Raw genomic sequence first — 11,764 nt, 5'->3', positions numbered from 1 at the left:
GCACTTGTGGCTGGAGAACAATGACCACTGACAGCCCGCAGGAGGGACGCTCTGGGGCTGCGTGCAGAAGTGGCTGGGAAGAGGCCGTCACAGTGAGGGTGGGAGACTGGGCCACGGCTCATTAGCTGGATGGACGGGTGCCCAGAGGTGGGTGGAAAAGAACAGGTGCCTCCTCTGAGGCGCATCATTAAACCCCTGCAGAGCTTGTGCTTGGCTTTCAGGGACGGTTGCCAAATTCTTGCCCTTGAAATAATGCTTCCAGGCCTTCCTGTTTGGAAGACTCGAGGGAAGCTGTGTGAAGGCCCAAGAAGAAATGAAAAGTGAGAGTAAAGTCCAAAGGCCCGAGGAGAACAGAGGTGACGGCAGAAACACCACACGTAAGGGTATTTGTTTGAAGCAAATAACCGGAGCCACGGCCAAGGTCATGTAGTACAGCCAGCGACACGCAGCCTCAGCCAACATCTGGACAGCTGGGGATTCAAAAGCAAGCCAGAGGACCTTACCCAGCTCGGAGAGAACCATACCAGGCTGAGTAGGTCGGATGAGTTCTGCACCCCCAAAAAGCCACAGTCACCCAGGTGAGGACCACAGTGCTAGCTACCAGTACCCACAGGACTTTCCATCTGCCCGCCCGCCCACCCCCGTCAGCAGGCTTCAGGGCTGAGCTGTGGAAAGCCAGAGGACTCTGACTCACTCACTGGTCTCCTCTCCAGCCTCGTCACAGTTCTGGGAATGTGAGGTACATTTTGAGCAATGGGACATTCCTGAGCCAGGGCTAGTAGCAGTGGTAAGTCCACCGCCCACTTCCCCTCTGGTTGTACAGCCTCAGTTCAGGGACAGTGCTGAACAAATATGCATGAAGCTCACACCCCTTACGGAAGAAGCGCAGCACAGTACAACGTGCTGCCACAGCTGCTGTCCCCTTGACTTTCCACAGATAGGAAAGATGTCTCTCCACCCAGACACGTGACATTCAAGATACGACTATTTCATAACACAGGGTATCTAGGGACGCATCTGTCCTGGGGGGTAGACGTTGGTGGGTTTTGGGGACATCTGAAGTCACAGACAAATGACTATAGACCTTTGATCTGTGGGAAAATGTTTGTACATCTGAATCCCAGGAAAACATTATTTATTAACAGGACAGTGAACAGGGGAGATTGGCAAGCGTGTGGCAGGGGCAGCTGGAGCAGTGGATGAGGAGGAGGACAGGGTTAAGGGCATGAACCTCACCGGGGGAGGCATCATGGTGGAGATGGGACTTCACGGAGTCCATGGGGAGGAGGGTTGTGCTCAGGGCAATGAATGCTAGGCACAAGGGAGAATCAGACCCAGGAGAGGCAGCTCAGGCAATAGCCTTTCAGAGAACACTGGGACCTGGCTGAAGCAGACCTCGGGCTCACAGGGGGAGATGACAAGGTGGAGGCTCCGGGCTCAGCAGGGGGAGATGACAAGGTGGAGGCTCCAGCACACAGGTAGGCAGACCCCAGACTAGATCCACAGAGCTGTGGCAGAGATAACCCCAGGCATGACAGCTCTACACAGTGATATTACCAAAGTGCCACCGCGGGGTCATCTCGATGGCACTTTGAACTTTGCCCTTGAAAGGACTGGTGTTTGGGAGCAGTCAGGAGATTCCATCACCGCTGCCAACAGGCTAGACCAGAGTGACCAGGTGACTCCCATGCCCAGCTCCCCTCTGCAAAGTCCCTTGACTGCAACCATGCTGAATTCTCACCCTAAGTGGCATGCTGCTATTGCCCCATCTTACAGGTGCAGAGACTGAGGCCTGGAGAGAGGAGGTCAGCACTCACTATGATGCTGTGTGCAAGTGGCTGGGCCAGGATTCAGAGTTCTGACACCAGCCACGCGCCCTCAGGTGGGGTATGGTTAACTAGAATGGATTGAGATGTCCTGGTCATTTCTACCTTGGAGCCTCAGAGGACAGGTGGCTGATGGGTAGGTTGGTGAGGAAGGAGGCAGTGTGACTGGGTTGGGTGGGCCAGATGACATTGTAACAAGCCAGCAGATAGGTGACTATGTGTGACCAGAGTGTGACCAGCCCAGGGGCCATCTGAAAGACAGATTGAGTTCTGACTTGGTAGGAGGCGAAGAGGTTTATAGAGACTATAGGAATGTTTATGATGTTTGTCATACCTCGAACATCCCGTGACAGCCTGTGACGCATCCTTCCTTCATCTTCTGTGTGTAGGTGAGAAAACAGAAGCTTAAAGATCACAAGCTCCCTCTTGAGCCCGTGAGATAGATGGTCAGTGGGTAAGAGTGGTTGTCACCAAGTGGTGACCTGAGTTCTGTCACCAGGACCCACATGGCAGTAGGAGAGAACCAACTCTTGCAAGTTGTCCTCTGACCCCCACAAATGCATCACGGGCACCTCCCCCCCAAATAAACGTAACTAAAAGACTTTTTTTAAACAAAGAGATCTTAAGCTTTTGTCTAAAGTCACAGCCCACGGAAAAAAAAGACTCTGAGACCTGGGGCTGAAATGTCACCCACAGGGGCTAAAATGTCACCCACAGGTATATCTGGTAGATCAACATAAGAGTGATTGTACTGGAAGAATAGTAGCCCAGTCAACGATAAGGAATTAAAATAAAGTTTGACTCAGCCACACAGTGAAGTATGACATGGCTACAGTGACTGTGGTGCTGGGGTCTCAATGTCCCTCCAAATGCACTTGACCAGTATAACAGAACCAAGAGATGGGGTCTTCGGGAAATTAAGTCACCTTCACCTGGATATGTATGCCAGAGCTGGTAGCGCCCCTTCTCCTCCCACAGACAGGCAGACCCCAGCCCACTCACCTGGATCCTCCATATTAACTTGTTACAACACCATCCAACCTGAGTGTTCCGTCACAGCCCTCCTTCCCTCTCCCGACGCACATGTAAATGTGCCTTTAAATACCGTTGACTCAACCTTCCTCTCTGACCTGCAGCTATAGCCTTTAGTCAGAGTTCCTTCCTCACGTCCCTCTCAGGTCTCGTCACGACCAACACCCCACCTCCCTCCCTGCCTTTCTGCACGTCTTCACTGCCACCATCCGTGGACCCCCACCCGCCAGATAAAGTCTATTTTCTCTCAAATACCACAGACAGTGAAGCAAAAAGACACCGGTAGGCGCAAGTACAAACTTGTGTGTGTGTGTGTGTGTGTGTGTGTGTGTGTGTGTGTGTTTTCAAATGATTATTCCATTATCATTTGAATTATTTCCTCGGGATACATTCCCAAGATTGGAATTCAGGGAAGAGCCGTCAGCGACAGACCGCTCCCAGACATGGAAGGCAAATGCTTGTGCCCTGCCCACTTCTGTGCCCCGCCCACTTCTCCAACAGGAGTGGTTTAAGGATGTTTGGGAAGAATTTCATTTTATGCTTTGCACCTGTTGCTTTATTTCTCTCATCATTAGATTGTTAACATCGTCTATCAGAGCACCCTGCTCCCAGCTTCTCTGTGTTTCTTGCTTCATTTCCATTTTGCATGTGCATATAGTGTCACGGGGTATAGACACCTTTTCATTAATTGACAGGCATTTTGCCAATCTTTTTTTTTTTTTTTTTTTTTTTTTTGAGACAGGGTTTCTCTGTATAGCCTTGGCTGTCCTGGAACTCACTCTGTACACTAGGCTGGCCTCGAACTCAGAGATCTTCTTTCTCTGTCTCTCTGTCTCTGTCTCTCTCTCTAGCTCTAGCTGTCATGGAACTCTTCTGTGTAGACAATGCTGGCCTTGAATTCACTGAGATCCACCCACCTCTGCCTCCAGAGCACTGGGGTTAAAGAGGGATGTCAGCACCAACCAGAGTGGAAGCGCTCTTCAATGCCCTCGGCAATCTCTCTTCTCTCTCCAAGGCTGTGTCCTCTTGTCCCAGCTCCACTACAAGCAAGCAAACCCTTGCATACCCCCATCCCGCTTCCCTTGGGCTCTGCGCAGTGAAGACTCCTGGAAGGAGCCTCGCCTGCCATGTCCTCTGTGCACGCTTTGACTGAGCCAGTAAGTCTCTCAGCATCTGAGTCTCCTTTGTCTGCTCCTGGACGGGTCAGAACCTTCTCCTTGGTGTGTCCTCTGGGCACTGGGCACCTCCCCTCTGTGGGGGTCCTTTCTGTTATATTTTATCTATTTCTCTTCCTGTCCCTTCAAAGAGACTGACATTTTTGGAGGTGGGTCAGTATCTAGGACTCTACTGCCTCAACGGTAATAAGAACCACCAGGGGTATAATCTACAAAGGCAAGATAAACCTCTGCCTTGGAGGACCTAGAGGGCCATATTGAAGAGCAGTGCATTCTGGGAAGAGGTCCTGGGCTCCAGTTCTCTTCAGAGAATGTGGTGAGTAATTATTAAGTCACAGGAGAAACATGTCTGGCCAGGCCTGTTGCCTCTCCTTCTGACACCTTCTCCTAGCCAAAGCCTTTAGCAGGTCTGGAGACCATTCAAACATCCCATTACCACATTCCCAATGCTTCTTTTGCAATGGTACAAGACTCACTTTCCACACATCAGGTAGGAAAGTGTTCTAACACCGTAAATACAATTACATCAAGGTTTGGTTCATAGCTCACGAGCTTTGCTCATGACACAGCGCACCATCCTCGTTAGAACAGAGCCCACCCACACGCTGGTGGTCCTCAGCTGCCTGGTCCTTGCATGCTTCTCACAATCTTGACCTGGCTATAATGGCTGCTGTTAGGATCCTCTGGTGCTCCAGGCTTGTCCCAGGGCCGATCCCACTTCCTCAAGATCTGGCCATGGCTGTCCTCTCTTTCCATTGAGTTCCTGTCTCCGTTGACTCCCGGTTTTAGAGGAAGACTTCCCTAACCCAGCCTTGAACATGTGGTCCTGCCCCCAAGCCTCCTGAGTCTGGGACTGTTGACAAGTGCCACCAAGCACGCAGCACCCCCCAAACCCCCTGAGTCTGGGACTGTTGACAAGTGCCACCAAGCACGCAGCACCCCCCCCCAAGCCCCCTGAGTCTGGGACTGTAGACAAGTGCCACCAAGCATGCAGCACCCCCCAAGCCCCCTGAGTCTGGGACTGTAGACAAGTGCTACCAAGCACTCAGCACCCCCAAGCCCCCTGAGTCTGGGACTGTAGACAAGTGCTACCAAGCACTCAGCACTCACGTTCCGTTTTGCTTCCTCCCCTTCTTATCTGTTTCTGAGCTGTTTTCTCAGCAAGAAGGATTGTAAAGCAATAAATTAGTCTACATACAAGAAAATTCAGCCTGGAGAGATGGCTCAGGGGTCAAGAACACTGACTGCTNTTCCAGAGGTCCTGAGTTCAATTCCCAGCAACCACATGGTGGCTCAATACCATCTGTCATGGGATCCGATACCCTCTTCTGGTGTGTCTGAAGACAGCTACAGTGTACTCACATACATAAAATAAATAAATAAATCTTTTTTAAAAAAAAGAAAGAGAGAGAAAGAAAGAAAAAGAGAAAGAAGAAAGAGAGAGAGAGAGAGAGAGAGAGAGAGAGAGAGAGAGAGAGAGAGAATAAATGCCAAAGTTATGATATCAAGGTTCTTTCCTTGTACATTGGAATTCAGTATTGATTTAAGACCTTTCTGTTAAGTTCAAGTCACTAAGGGTCTGGCTGGGTCCTGGTCACTTAAGAAGCCAGGTACAGGCATCCATCCTGGACAGGCTAATGAACAGCAAGGAGAGACAGCTAGTGAGAAGCATAGGAAGATGATCTGTTCACTGTGGCCACACTGGGAGGAGGACAAAGGGGACCAGTCCCCAGGCCCGCTGTCTCTGGGCCAGTCCATCCTGCAAGGTGGTCTGACGACTTCCTCACCATCTGGTGCCAGGAAGCGGCCTTTTCCTTCTACCAGGGTGGGGTGCTTGGGAGTTGCTTGGGGGCCCTTATCTCAGTAGTCGACAGTCAAAGGGAGGGACGTGAGTGCCATCTTTAGAGCATCCTCGTTCCTGCCTGGAGGGTTAGACCTGTGTATGCTTCTTCAGCAAATCTGCCAGTGATGTAGGTGACTTCTCTGCTATGGGCCTCTATACAGTATTGAGGGCAATACAGCAAAAATCCTTTAAAAATCTTGATGGGAGTCAGAGTAACACCCCCCAAAAAAATACGCTACCTGAACAAAGGGACTATTTTGAACTACTTCGAAAAATACGTGAGAAAAGTGTCCAGGCCTTCTGCCACTGCCGGTGTACACACTCCCCTGTCCCCAGCCATCAGAGGGGAGACCAGCTTTCCCTCCAGCCATGCACTTGAGCCAGCCTCCTGTCCATTTTCCTTCCCACACCTGCTTCTCTTAGACCTCTCACCTCCCTGTAATTTCTCCCCTTGGCTAGAGTGATACATAAGCCACCTCCTGCACACACTGAGTTTAACTACATCTTTGAGTCTTTTTCTTGTTAGTGGAAGTCTCTGAGCACTTACAAATGAAAGGGATGATGGTGCTGCCCCTCCTTTTAATCTGTCTTTTGCCATTCTGCCTTCAGAGCTTCTTGTCAGCCTGGCACAAGCTCGGGTCATCTAGGAAGAGAAAAACCTCGACTGAGAAGCCCCTCCAGCAGCCTATAGTCGAGTCTGTGGGGCATCCTCTCCATCGAGGGTGTAGGAGGGCGCAGCCCACTAGGGGTGGTGTCACCCCAGAGCAGGTGGCCCTGGGTTCTATAAGGAATCAGACTGTACAAGGCACGAGGAGCAAGCTACCGTCTCTGCTTCAGGGTCCTGCCTCAACCTCCCTCAATGGACTATGACACAGAGTGTGTAAGCTAAATAAACCTGTTCCCTCCCAAGTTGCTTTTTGGTCATGGTCTTGCAAAGTAAGACACTTGAACACCCCAGCTATAGCATATCCGAGAATAGAAGATTTGCCCTCCTATTCACACATAAGATGAACTCTCACACTCATTAGTCTGATCGATGACAAATCATTTGTGCTGGGGGAGGGAGGAACATCCTATCACAGATCCGTTTAAATGTCTTTCTAGACTTGGTTCTCTCTCTCTCTCTCTCTCTCTCTCTCTCTCTCTCTCTCTCTCTCTCTCTCGCACCCCTTCCCAAGTCTAGAGGCAAACAGATAAGATTGATTTCCCAACCTCCTCAATATCTGTGTGTTGGCCAAATAAGTCACTCCCCCCCACCGAGGTTTCTCGCTGTCCCACTGCTGTCATTGACTGTGGTTCTTGGTCACCATCGCTGATTATAGTCAGGCCTTATTGAGTCCTGCATGGTCAGCATGATGTGGCTCTGTTGGGATGGGCATGGAGATGTCACAGCGTGAGTGACCTGGAAGGATCCTCAGTTACACTCAGCATCTTCAGCATCTTCACCCTTGGTGCCCCATCGCAGGCTGCTTGGGTGCACCGCCTGAGCACTGTGGGCACTTCCTGAAACCAGCTCAACAGCCAGGGCTCAGAACCGTCTCCGGACCAAGATGAGGATTTCAGGGAGGAACAGTAGCCGGCGTGCTAGCTTTTATCTTCCTGGATGAAGAGAGCAAGTACCAGCTGGTGTCCAGGTCCTGAGAGAAGATGACCCCGCTCAAGACCAGCTTTTAAGACACTCTTAAAAGGTGTCTTAGTTTTGCATCTGTTGCTGTGATAAAATACTCTGTCGGCAGCAACTTAAGAGAAATTAGGTCACAATTTTAGGTTTCAGGCTGTCACGGTAGAGAAGCCACAGCAGCAGGAACTTGTAGCAGCTAATCACATTCATAGTCAAGAACAGAACTGGGGACTGGAGAAATGGCTCAGCGGTTAAGAGCATTTCTTGCTCTTGGAGAGGACCCAGATTCCATTTACAGCACCCACATGGTAGCTCGCAACCATTCATAACTCCATTTCTGAGTGGCCGGTAACTTCTTCTGACCTCTGAGGGTGCCAGGCACCCATGTGGTACATACATGTACATGCAAAAACACTCATATACATACAATAAAATAGTTAAATCTAAAAAAGAATGTGTAAAATAGATTGAAGAGGCCAGGCAGTGGTGGTGCACGCCTTTAATCACAGCACTTGGGAGGCAGAGGCAAGTGAATTTCTGAGTTCGAGGCCAGCCTGGTCTACAGAGTGAGTTCTAGGACAGCCAGGGCTACACAGAGAAACCCTGTCTCAAAAAAAAAAAAAAATTGAAGAGGAATGTATGCATGTATGATTAGAACTCAGCTTGCTTTTGTTTGTTTGTTTGGTTGGTTGGTTTGGTTTGGTTTGGTTTTTTTACTCTTAATCCAAGGGAATGGGGCCACCCATAGTGGTCCCTCAGAACATAATCAAGAGGATCCCCCTAGCCATGCCCATGGGCTAACCTGATCTACACAATCCCTCACTGGAACACTCTAGGTGACTCTAGATTGTGTTGGGTTGATAATTAAAGCTAACCCTCACAGAGGGTGTAGAGCAGTCCAGGAATAGATGTTCATCTCTTCAGGGAGTGTCTGCGGTGTCTGTGCTGTTTCAAGGGGCTGGGGTTGTAGTGATGAGGTGGAGTGGCCTTGCAATATAGCTTGCTAGACACTAGTACACATTCGGGAGACCAGCACCCCCAAATTCTCATGATTTTAAGTTTAGGACGAGATCCACACAAGCAGACAGAAGCGTGGAACTAAGAAAGAGAATGGAGCTCATCCAGGTGTGAGACATTATTAGAATCAGACCAGACTGTGACTTGGCCCATACCCACCCAAAATGGCTTTACTTACGGCCACTGTAAAGGCAACAACAAAAGCCCCTTCCTGGGAGTCTCAATCTCTAACTCTAACAGACTCCCCGGGAGCCCAGATTCCGGGAAAATGGCAGTCAGTACTGACTTCCCACAAGGAAGCTCTCAGGCCTTGGGTTGCCAGACTCCTGGACATCAGAGGGTTTCTGATGGTGACACATTCCCCAACCATATAACAAGGACACCTTAGTTATGCTCCCTGCCCTCCATATCCTCTGGGTGGCACATTTCTTCCCTGGACCTGAGTTCTCCCCTCCCCCACCACTCAGGAATCAGGCCAGAGCTTTGGACTCTCAACAGTCCGCGACATGGAATCTCCTTTCTTCTATAAGAAGGGGTTCCTTCTCTACCTTAGGGTGTGACCTCTTGTCTGATCATGTCATTAATACCTGTTATAGACCCCTTACCTAAAAGGACAGTCCACCTCAGTATCCTCCTTCAAGCTCTAAACTGAAACCTTTCAGGCCTCTGAGGCATAGAGAAGTGTCCCTTGACATCCTTTTTTAGGAGGCTTCAAAGCCAATCACAGCGTATCTGCCTTGGAAGAAAAACTTCCTCTGCATTCTTAGGTTCAGTGACTTAAGGCCTACAAACTGGACTCAGAAAAGACACATTAACAAGAGAAAAGGCTTAAAATTTTTATTTGCTATTAATATGCTAAGAGAGGGTTAAAGAAAAAAACAAAAGCAAAAGCAAAAACTTCATGATGGGGAAAGGAAGAGACACCAGAAAAGAAGGCAGACAGGAAATATATGCCACAGGAGACAGGGAGATGCAAGGAGAACCCTTTGGACAAATGAGAGGACTCACAGCAGTTAGGTGCCTGTGACTGGAGATGCGCTGTGTTCCCCTCTGGCCTGATGGTGCTGTTCCCCGTGGCCACCAATCCTTGTGGCATCATGAAACATGGTAGCTGGGACCCAACACTGGAAGAAGTGGGCAGGTGGCTTCTCCTAACTCTTCTCCCTGGCACTATAACAGGATGGATGGAAGCTGGGCCAGTGGACAGTTGGGTACTTGGATGCTGTCATAGTTAGGGTTTTACTGCTGTGAGCAGACACCATGACCAAGGCAAGTCTTATAAAGGACAACATTTAATTGGGGCTGGCTTACAGGTTCAGAGGTTCAGTCCATTGTCGTCAAGGCAGGAACATGGCAGCATCCAGGCAGGCATGGTACAGGAGGAGCTGAGAGTTCTACATCTTCATCTGAAGGCTGCTAGCTGCATACTGGCTTCCAGACAGCTAGAATGAGGGTCTTAAAGCCCACACCCACAGTGACACACCTACTCCAACAAGGCTCACTCTCTAACAGTGCTACTCTCTGGGCCGAGCATATTCAAACCATCACAGATGCTGACCCATGGATCCAGCATGTCTTGAGATCTGGAGTGAAGGAGCTATTGGCTGGGAGTGGAATGCATAAGCCAGGGGCACAAAGGCCCTTGCCAAGGACTGGCTTTGAGTAAGGCTTCCACCTGATGTTTCACAGCAGAGAGGAAACCCCATGAATGACCCAGGCTGTCAGGTAAGAGTAACACAGAAATATCTAGGGGGCAGGAAGGGCTTAGCATCACAAGGGGACAGTTGGCACGGAGGACAGGATTAATGCTGTGGTCGAGAAGTTTTGTCCCATGACTTTACGGAATGAATCTGATAATGAAACAGGTGTCATAGCAGTGTAGTCTGAGGGACAGCAGTGATAACGAGGGGACAGGACCATGCTGCTGTCCTCAGAAATGCTCTGTCTGTGCAGATGGATGAGGACAGAGCCTGCAGCAAAGTACGCTGCCCGCCAGAACAGCCCCCCCCTCCATGCAGTCTGGAGCACAGGGATGGGGTCGGGACAAGATTCACATCTAGGTCTGTGATCCCGGAGCTGAAATGACCAGACACGAGAGAAACCCTCATTATGTTGCCCAGGCTGGTCTTGAACTCACCATCTTCTTGCCTCCCAAGAGACAGACTCATAGGCATGTGCCACCATCTCTGGCTAAGACAGGAAATCGCCTACTTTGAGGAAGTCTCTGAGATATGGAGTTTTATGTCAGCTAGCACAGGCTTCAGTTGCTTTTGCTTGCGGTGCTTCTTTCATTACAGCCTCAAACTCCTGACAATCCTACCTCAGCCTCTGAGTGCTAGATTTCAGATATGCTCCCCCATGCTGGCTCAAGAACTGAGATTTTAAAGGACAAATTCCTCCGAAAGGAAAGACACTTCCCAACTGTGGGTAAATGCAAGACAAATGTCAGGAAAGCGCAGTGGATCAGGGCACAGCCAAAATGCTCTGGGAGGCTGAGATCCAAAGTTCAGGGTTGCCTGGAGCTATGGAGTTGGAGCAAGGGGAATCAATGTCTCTTTCCCATGGGTTACCCATAGGCCATCGTGGTGGCCTGTGATAGCCCTAGGTGAGTGAGACAGGGGGATGACCCACAGAGCAGGATTCAGGAGGACAGGGTGGGACTCAGTGGGCGTAGAATCCTTCTTACGCAGACTCCTGTATCCCCACACACTTGACCTGAAGAGACAGTGTCATTATTAATTGCTGCTGTAAAAATGCAAAATGGCAGGGCCAGGAACTCAGACCTTAAAGAAGAGGACTGTCCCTCTCTCTGATGTCCTGGCATGCCCATAGGTCTCAGGGAGTGGCTGACACCCGAGCCTGGCTGGTGAGATGCTCAAGACAGTCACATGCCAGACACATGTCAGGCAGGGACAGTTAGGGGATTGCCAGTGGGCACTACAGGCAGCTGCCCGGGCACTGTACTATACGTGTGGTGCCCTGGTGGCCTGGACCTGTCCCTGTAACCAGCTCCCGCCCCAGAGCAGGACTGCTCTTTCTTTTTCCTTCCTTCCTTTCTTCCTTCCTTCCTTCCTTCCTTCCTTCCTTCCTTCCTTCCTTTCTTTCTTTCTTTCTTTCTTTCTTTTTTGTTTTTTTCGAGACAGGGTTTCTCTGTGTAGCCCTGCCTGTCCTGGAACTCACTCTGTAGACCAGGCTAGCCTCGAACTCAGATCTCTTTCTTTTTCCTCTTTAAAACCTTGTGTTTGAGGGG

General features: G+C 50.0%; 1 long non-coding RNA gene across 1 annotated transcript; it reads left to right on the top strand.

Moving 5' to 3' along the window:
• The first annotated feature begins 2,964 nt into the window (after positions 1-2,964).
• LOC115064251 lies at positions 2,965-6,696 on the top strand. The gene is made up of 4 exons (XR_003844088.1): positions 2,965-3,140; positions 3,874-4,015; positions 4,165-4,349; positions 6,486-6,696. It is a non-coding gene; the product is annotated as an uncharacterized LOC115064251 (long non-coding RNA).
• The last annotated feature ends 5,068 nt before the right edge of the window (positions 6,697-11,764 follow it).

Source organism: Mus pahari, chromosome 6, assembly GCF_900095145.1.
Source record: "Mus pahari chromosome 6, PAHARI_EIJ_v1.1, whole genome shotgun sequence".
NCBI lineage: Eukaryota > Metazoa > Chordata > Mammalia > Rodentia > Muridae > Mus > Mus pahari.
This window is presented reverse-complemented; position numbering and strand designations above follow the sequence as displayed.